This window comes from Sus scrofa, chromosome X (genome assembly GCF_000003025.6).
Source record: "Sus scrofa isolate TJ Tabasco breed Duroc chromosome X, Sscrofa11.1, whole genome shotgun sequence".
NCBI classification, from domain to species: domain Eukaryota; kingdom Metazoa; phylum Chordata; class Mammalia; order Artiodactyla; family Suidae; genus Sus; species Sus scrofa.
In genome coordinates, this window is record NC_010461.5 from 89,454,529 (window position 1) to 89,463,215 (window position 8,687).

Below are 8,687 nucleotides of genomic sequence, written 5' to 3' on the forward strand. Positions count from 1 at the left end.
TTTATAAGTCCTATTATTTCTCCCATATAAGAGATAAGGAAACTGAGGAATAGAATGGTGAAATAACTTGTCCAAGATCACATAGTGACAAAATTGAGACTCAGACCCAAAATGTCTGGCTCCAGAGTTTGTGTTCCTAAGCACTCTATAATACTGTCTTATGCCATTGTAATGTGCCTTCTTGGGACAAATAAATAAGATTTTCTTTAGAATTATTAATGGTATTAATTCAGAAGCAAGAACATTTTTCAGTATAGGGCCATTGGACTCTAGGACACTCCATGGATGGCAGAGGCCCAGGAAAATCCACCAAAAGGAAAAAGGGCATATATTCGTGTGCATGCACACACACGTGAAAATTGAATTTTGTTAAAACAGATATTTTATTACTTCTGATGGTGGGAAGATGGAGTAGATTTACTTTCTTCTATTCCTTCCAATTAAGTACAAGTAAACCCTGGACATTATGTATGAAATTAAGGTGAGAAGACAGAAATAGAAGAAAGCAGACTGGCTAGGAAACTTAGGACTCAAAGAATGACACGATGGCGAATTCCCTGGGTTTTCCTCATATATCACAGACATGGAACTGAAAGAAACCTTCAACTGGAAAATGCCTACAGTTAAAAACAAAAAGGTTCTTGCAAAAGCCTCTTTATAGCCAAATGGCCAAGAAAGGGAAAGCCTAACAAGATAGAAAACATTTTAGGTAATAATAACTGTTCTACTCCAGCTAAACGCTAAAGATAAAACGGTGGCCCCACCTCTATCCATGCTAGTAAAGGACAAGAATGGAGTCTACTTCTCCCTCGAGTCTGTAATCAGGCAGCACAACACTCTCACCTAGAGGCTAAAGTCAGAGAAGGCAAAATAGGGAGTTAGGACTTTTATCACTGCCAGCTGGTAACAAGGTCAAGTCCTTACCTCCCCCACAGTGTAAGTGGAGACTGCATGGGGAACCTGGACATCCACCCCTGTTAGCAGCAATGAGGCACTTTGCCCCCTCCCTGTCTATGGTATTGTCAGAGGAAGCCTAGTGAAGAGTAACAGCTATCAGTATTAGCCAGTAGTCATAAGGCCGCTCTACCTCATGGTGTCATTAGATGCCATGTGGAGAGTAGTAATGAGGCACTCTTACCCCTCCCAATCAATGGTATATCAGTAGTAGGGAGCTAAAAAATGCCACTACCATGCAACAATAATGAGGAAGCCGTACTTGAATGTCAAAAGAGGCCAAGTAGGATTGTGTATAAAATAAGCTACAGGGGTGTATTGTACAACATAGGGAATATAGCCAATATTTTATAATAACTAAAAGAAATGATTAAGATTATAAGTTTTAAGTTATGTGTATTTTACCACAATAAAAAATTAGGAAAAGAAAAGAGGCTGAGTAGGGAAAGAGGCAGCTGGCAGTAGCTGGCAGTAACAAGGTACATTCCTCTTCTCGGCTAGAACACTCTGTAGAAACAAGATAAAGCAGATTTAAATAAGATCCAGAATCTCATATAATAATAGCCCCAATATTTAGTTTTCAATACAAAATTACTTATCATACCAAGAACCAAAAAAAAAAAACTAAATCTGAATGAAATACTACCACAGATGTTTACATATACCAAAGCTCATCAAAGTGTCCTCATTAAATTTGTACAGTCATTTGAATGTCAATTATACTTCAATAAAGTTCTTTTTAAAAAGACAATCAATAGGTCCCAACACCAAGATGACAGAAATATTAAAATTATCTACCAAATATTTCAAATCAGCTTCATAAAAATTCTTCAACATTCAAATACTTACATGCTTGAAAGAAATGAAAAAATAGACTCTTGCAAAAAAATAGAAAGCCTCAGTAAGAAATAGGAGATATGAAGAAGAACCAAATGAAAATTGGAAAACTTAAAAATCTAATTACCAAAAACAAGGAAAAAACCCACCTGAATGATCAGAACAGTAAAATGGAGGGAACGAAGGAAAGAATCAATGAATCTAAAGAGAGAAAAATAGAAGTTGCCTAATCTGACAACAGAGAGAAAATAACCAGGGAAAAAACGGTGAGCAGAGTCTCAGACCTAATAGTTATGCTATGGGTGTCTCAAAGGAGAGAAAAAAAGTGGGCAAGATGGAAAAAGAACTCAAAAAATAAAATTCAAAATTTGCCAAACTTGGCAAAAGATATAAAACTACATGTTCAAGAAGTGAACCCCTACCCCCCCAAAAAAACAAATCCACACCAAGACACATCATAGTCAAACTTCTGAAAATTTAAAGTAAAAAAAATAAGCATCTTGAAAGCAATGAGAGAGAAATGATACCTTACTTATAGGAGATTAATAATTTGAATAACACAGATTTTTCTTAAATCGTAGAGACCAGAAGTGCCACAACTTTTTTTTTAAATATTGAAAGAAAAGAGCTGTCAATTCAGATTCCTGTATCTGATAGAAATAACCTTTAGGAATGAAGGAGAAATTGAGACATTCTCAGATGAAGGAAAACTAAGAGAATTTGTTGCCAGTAGCCCTACCTTAAAAGAATGGCGAAAAGAAATTCTCTACATAGAACACTAACAATAAAAGAAGGAAATTTTCAACTTAAGGAAGATAAAACAAAAGAAAGAGCACAAATATGGGTAAATAAAGTAGGCTTTTCTTTTTATCTTGAGTTTTCTAATTATGTTTGATGTGAATAACTATAACACTGTCTAATATGGATATAAATGTGTACTCCAATAACCCACAATGAGGCAGGAAAAAGAAAATGCAGAAAAGAAAAACAGAACAAACAAAAAAACACAAAGCAACTAGGCAGACATAAGCTCTAACAAATCAATAATTACATTAATTGTAAATAATCAAGTATACCAATTAAAATAAAGTGGAAGAGTTAATTAAAAAACATGACTCAACCATATGTAGTCCACAGAAAACTCACGTAAATTAAGGCAATTTAGGCAAGCTGAAAGTAGATGGATGGAAAAAGGTATACCATGCTAACATTAGTTAAAGAGGCAAGAATGACTGCATTAATGTCAGGTAAAGTAGACCTCAGAGGAAATAAAATTACCTGTGACAGAGAGAGACATTACAAATGATAAAAGTTTCAACCCATCAGTAAGACATAGAAATTTTAAATGTATATGCACCAAGAAACAGAACTGCAAAAATGTGAAGCAAAAACTGACAGAATGAAAAAACTGAAAGAAGATGTAGACAAATTTGAGACTTTAACACTCCCCTCTCAACAACTGATGGGATAACTAGACCAAAAATCAACAAAGACATAGAAGAATTTAACACCATCAATCAATGCGGTCTAATTGACATTTATAGAACATTCCACACAATAACAGCGGAATACACATTCTAAATACATATTCTCTTCAAGATCCCACAGAACATTTTCCAAACTAGACCATATCCTGGGCCATAAGTCAAACCTCAACAAACATGAAACAGTTGAAATCATGTAGAGTATGCTCACTGACCACAACGAAATCAAACTAGAAAATTAACATGACAATTTCCAAACACATGGAAACTTAAGAGCTCACTTCCAAATAACGCATGAGTCAAAGAAGAAGCATCAAGGGAAATTTAAAAATACATTGAACTGAATGAAATGAAAACATACATATACAAATTTATGGGACATAGCTAAAGCAATTTTGAGAAGAGAATTTATAGCACTACATGCCCATATTTCTCAAGAGGCAAAGTCTGAAGTCAATAATATAAGTTCTACCTAGTAAAGAAATGGCAAAATAAACTCAAAGGAAGCAGAAAAAAAAAAAGAAAATAATAAATAAAAGAGCAGAAATAAATAAATTACAAACAAAAATAGTAGAGAAAATCAGTAAAACAAAGGCGTGTTTCTTAGAAAAGATCAAAAAAATTGACAAACCTCTAGCAAGACTGACAAAGAAAAAATAAGATAAAACACGACTTACCAATATAAGGAATAAAATAGGGAATATTGCTGTAGACAATGCAGGTATCAAAGTGTAATAAGAGAATTCTATAACTAACCCTACACACTTAGATGAAACAGATCATCCCTAAAAAAAAAATGCAAACTACCGTAACTTGCTATTAAATATATAATTTAAATAACCCTATTTGCCGTTAAGTAAATTTCATTCCTAGTTTTAATCTCTCAAAAAGAAATCTCCTGACCAAATGGTTTCACTGGAGAATTCTACCAACACTTAGAATTAACTCCAATTCTACATAATCTCTTGCAGAAAATAGAAGCTAATATCATGAAACTATTATTACCTCAATACCAAAACCAGACAGACAGTACAAATAGAAAAACTGAAGAAATATTCCTCGTGAATATAGATGCAAAAATCCTTAACAAAATGTTTAGAATTCAGCAATATGTAATGAGAATTATATCCTATAACCAAATGGGATTTATTCCAGGGGTGCAAGGCTGGTTCATGTTAGAAAATAAATCACTGTATAAAGTCTGCAATATTAATAGGCTAAATAAGAAAAATCATAGGATCATATCAATCTATGCAGAAAAAAATTGTGACTAAGTTCAGCATTTATTCGTGATAATATCTCCCTGAAAAATAGGAATGAAAGGGAACTTCCTCAACATAAAGATCATCTAAAAACACTAGAGCTAACATCATAGTGAATGATGAAAGAATGACTGCTTTCCCTCTATAGACCAAGGCAAGGATGTGCATTCTCACTGTTCTTAATAAACATAATGCTGAAAGTTCTAACCAGTGCAATAAAGCAAGAAAAGAATATAAAACATAGGGATTAGAAGAAAAAACTTTTGCTTTTCGAAGATGACATGATTGTCTACATAAAAATTCCCAAGGGGAGTTCCTGCTGTGGCACAGTGGGTTAAGAATCTGAGTAGAGTGGCTGAGGTCACTGCAGAGGCACAGGTTCAATCCCCAGCCTAATGCAGTGAATTAAAGGATCTGGTATTGCCGCAGCTGTGGTGTAGGTCACAGGTGCAGCTCAGATTCGATCCCTGGCCCAGGGACTTCCATATGCTGTGGGTGTGGCTATTTAAAAAAAAAATCCCAAAGAATCTACAAAAAGTATCCTAGAACTAATAAGTTCAGCAGAATCATTGAGTATAAGACAAACATACTAAAATCAATTATTGGAATTTCTGTATATTAGCAATAAACATGAAGTCATCAAAACTCAAAATATAATACCTTTTACAATTGCTCAAAAATGAAATATTTAAAAAATATTTATTAAATATGTGTAAATCTAATACAATATGTATAGAACTTGTATACTGAAAGCTACAAAAAGCTGATGAAAGAATCCAAAGATCTAAATAAATGGAGAGGTATGCTGTGTTCATGGCTTGATAGAGTTAACATAGTAAAGATGTCAGTTCTCCTCAAATTAATATACAGGTCTAATATAATTCTTCTTGAAATTCCAACAGGATTTCTTATAAATATGGACAAGATTATTCTGACTTTTATTTAGAAAAACAATAGAACTAGAACAGCTAAAGCAATTTTGAAAACAATAAGACTAAAGTGGGAGTAATGACTCTACCCAATTGCAAGACAATATATAGCTACAGTAATCAAGATTATGATATTGAAAGGGTGATAGAATCCTGGAACGAATTTGAGAAGCCAGAAATAGACCCACACATACATGCCCAACTGATTATTGACAAAAATGCAAAAGCAATCAATGTCAGCAAATGGTACTGGAGCAAGTAGACATCCATAGAAAAAAAGACATAAAAAAGAACCTAAGTCTTACACCTCATACAAAAATTAACTCAAAATTGTTCATGAACTTTAATGTAACCTGTAAAACTATAAAATTTTTAAGGAAAAAAAACACATAAAAGAAAATCTTCAGGATCTGGGGCTTGGCAAAAAGTTTGTAGGCATGATGCTAAAAGCAAAACTCAGAAAAGGAAAATTAATAAATTAGGCCTTACCAAATTAAAAATATTTTGCTCTGAGAAAGACCCTGTGAAGAGGATGAAAGGACCAGTCACTGACTGGGAGAATATGTTTGCAAATCAAATAGCAAACAAAGGACTCATGTACAGAACTTATAACAAATTTTCTAAACTTTACGATAAACAAACAATCCAATTAGAAAATTGGCAAAAAAAAAAGCGACATGGCGCCACCGGCACCCGGCCCGGCCTCCGGCGGCTCCGGGGAAGTAGACGAGTTGTTTGACGTAAAGAATGCCTTTTACATTGGCAGCTACCAACAGTGCATCAACGAGGCTCAGCGGGTGAAGCCATCAAGCCCCGAGAGAGATGTGGAAAGGGATGTCTTCCTGTACAGAGCATACCTCGAACAGAGGAAGTTCGGCGTGGTCCTCGAAGAGATCAAGCCCTCCTCGTCACCTGAGCTCCAGGCCATCCGCATGTTTGCTGAGTACCTGGCTAGCGACAGCCGGCGGGATGCGATTGTGGCCGAGCTGGACCGGGAGATGAGCCGGAGCGTGGACGTGACCAACACCACCTTCCTGCTCATGGCTGCCTCCATCTACTTCCATGACCAGAACCCGGACGCCGCCCTGCGCACCCTGCACCAAGGGGACAGCCTGGAGTGCATGGCCATGACGGTGCAGATCCTGCTGAAGCTAGACCGCCTGGACCTCGCCCGGAAAGAGCTGAAGAAAATGCAGGACCAGGACGAGGATGCCACCCTCACCCAGCTGGCCACCGCCTGGGTCAACCTGGCTGTGGACAGCAGCCACCCAGAGACACTGATCAACCTCATTGTCCTGTCCCAGCATCTGGGGAAGCCTCCTGAGGTGACAAACCGCTACCTGTCCCAGCTGAAGGACGCCCACAGGACCCACCCCTTCATCAAGGAGTACCATGCCAAGGAAAACGACTTTGACAGACTGGTGCTGCAGTATGCTCCCAGTGCCTGAGGTTGGCCTGAGACGCACTTCCGGAGCCGTGGGAATACAAGGCCAAGGCTGTGCTGCCCCCCCCACGGGCACTTACCCTTTAACCAGGAGCAGAGGCTGTAAGCCCAGCCCAGTCTCTGTTTTGTCAATAAACGTCTCCACTCCAGGTAAAAAAAAAAAAAAGAAAAAGAAAAAAAAAGAAAATTGGCAAAAAAAAATGAAGAATCATTTAACTGAAGAGGCTATACATATAGGATGTAAGCACATTGAAAAGATGTTCAACATGCAAATTAAAACCACAATAATATATAACTACAAACCCACAACAATGGCTAAAACAGAGTATAATGACAACACAAAAATGTTGGTAAGGATTCAGAGAAACTGTACCACTCATACATTGCTGCTGGAAAGTGGTACAGCCACTTGGAACACAGTTTGGCAGTTTTTAAAAAACTAAATATGCAACTACTATATGATTCAGCAATTGTGTACCTGAGCTTCTATCCCAGAGCAGTGAAAACTTATATTCACACAAATTCTGTGCACAAATATTCATGGCAGATTTATTTTTAACAGCCCCAAACTGGAAATAACCAAGATCCCCTTCAGTAGGGTGAATGGATAAACAAACTGTGGTACATCTCTACCAGGGAATACTACTCAGCAATAAAAAAGAACAAACTCTTGATACATACAACGATCTGGGTGAGCCTCTGGAGAACTATGCTGAGTGAAAAAGCAAATCCCAAAAGGTTACATATTGTAAGATACCATTTACATATTTCTGAAATGGCAAAATTACATAAATGGAGATTAGTGGTTGCCAGGAGTTATGGAACCGGGGGGTGGGAGGGAAGTGGGTGTGGCAATAAAAGGGCAATATAAGGAATCCTAGTGGTGATATAGTTTGTGTCTTGCCTGTATCAATGTCAATATCCTGCAATATTGTTCTGTAGTTTTCAAGATATTACCATTAGGAAAACTTAATAAAGTGTAATTTGGATCTCTCCGTATTATTTCTTATAGCTGCATGATAATCTACAGTTATCTCAAAATAAAAATTTTAATTAAAAGTGATAATTGAATTGCTGAGACCGATAAAAACAAACCAATAAAAGACAAGTTTTAGGAACATCAAAATGTATTCCATAAATACAATGAATATTTTAAAGTATTTTATTGCCATTGGTGGTATGCCCTTGGGCACTCTGTAATCTTCAAGGTGTTACTTCTTATTACTTTCTTTTGAAATTCTGAGTAGCTGATTAATCACTCTTATAGGTCTCTTAATCTTCCTTATCTTTAGATTTTCAATTTCCTGAAAAATAGCCACATGAGAGCAAAATTTTCTCTAGGGTGCAGCAACAGGGATCAGAATAATATTGCCGTGAGATTTAAGTATAATGAAAAGAAGACTGACCTGGAGCTTAAGAAAATGCATCTAGTCCCAGTTCTGTCACTAGCAAGGTAATCTAGGAAAATCTACTTGTTCTCTCTAGGTCTCAGCCACCTCATTTGTAGGAGAATGATCTCTAAGGAACTCTTTAGCTTTGACATTCTAGGAAATCAAAGGGAGGCTGTTCTGGGGAAGAGAATTTTCCCCATCCTTAGCTAATTGGACTAGCTGCGTGAATGCCACTCCAGTTCTTAGGTACCTGTAATGACTACCTTTTATCTAGAAATCACTGTGGTTTTCAGACCTGTTCTCCTAGAGATCATGGATCTGAAGTTGCAAATATGGTATTTTGTGTAAATATTAGGGAAAAAAAATTCTTGGACATCCCAGGAAAG

The 8,687-nt window shown here is 36.6% G+C and overlaps 1 pseudogene across 1 annotated transcript; it reads left to right on the forward strand.

The window, feature by feature from the left end:
• LOC100521239 lies at positions 5,521 to 7,076 on the forward strand (annotated as a pseudogene). Its single transcript, XR_001302673.2, has one exon. The product of XR_001302673.2 is annotated as a coatomer subunit epsilon pseudogene (transcript).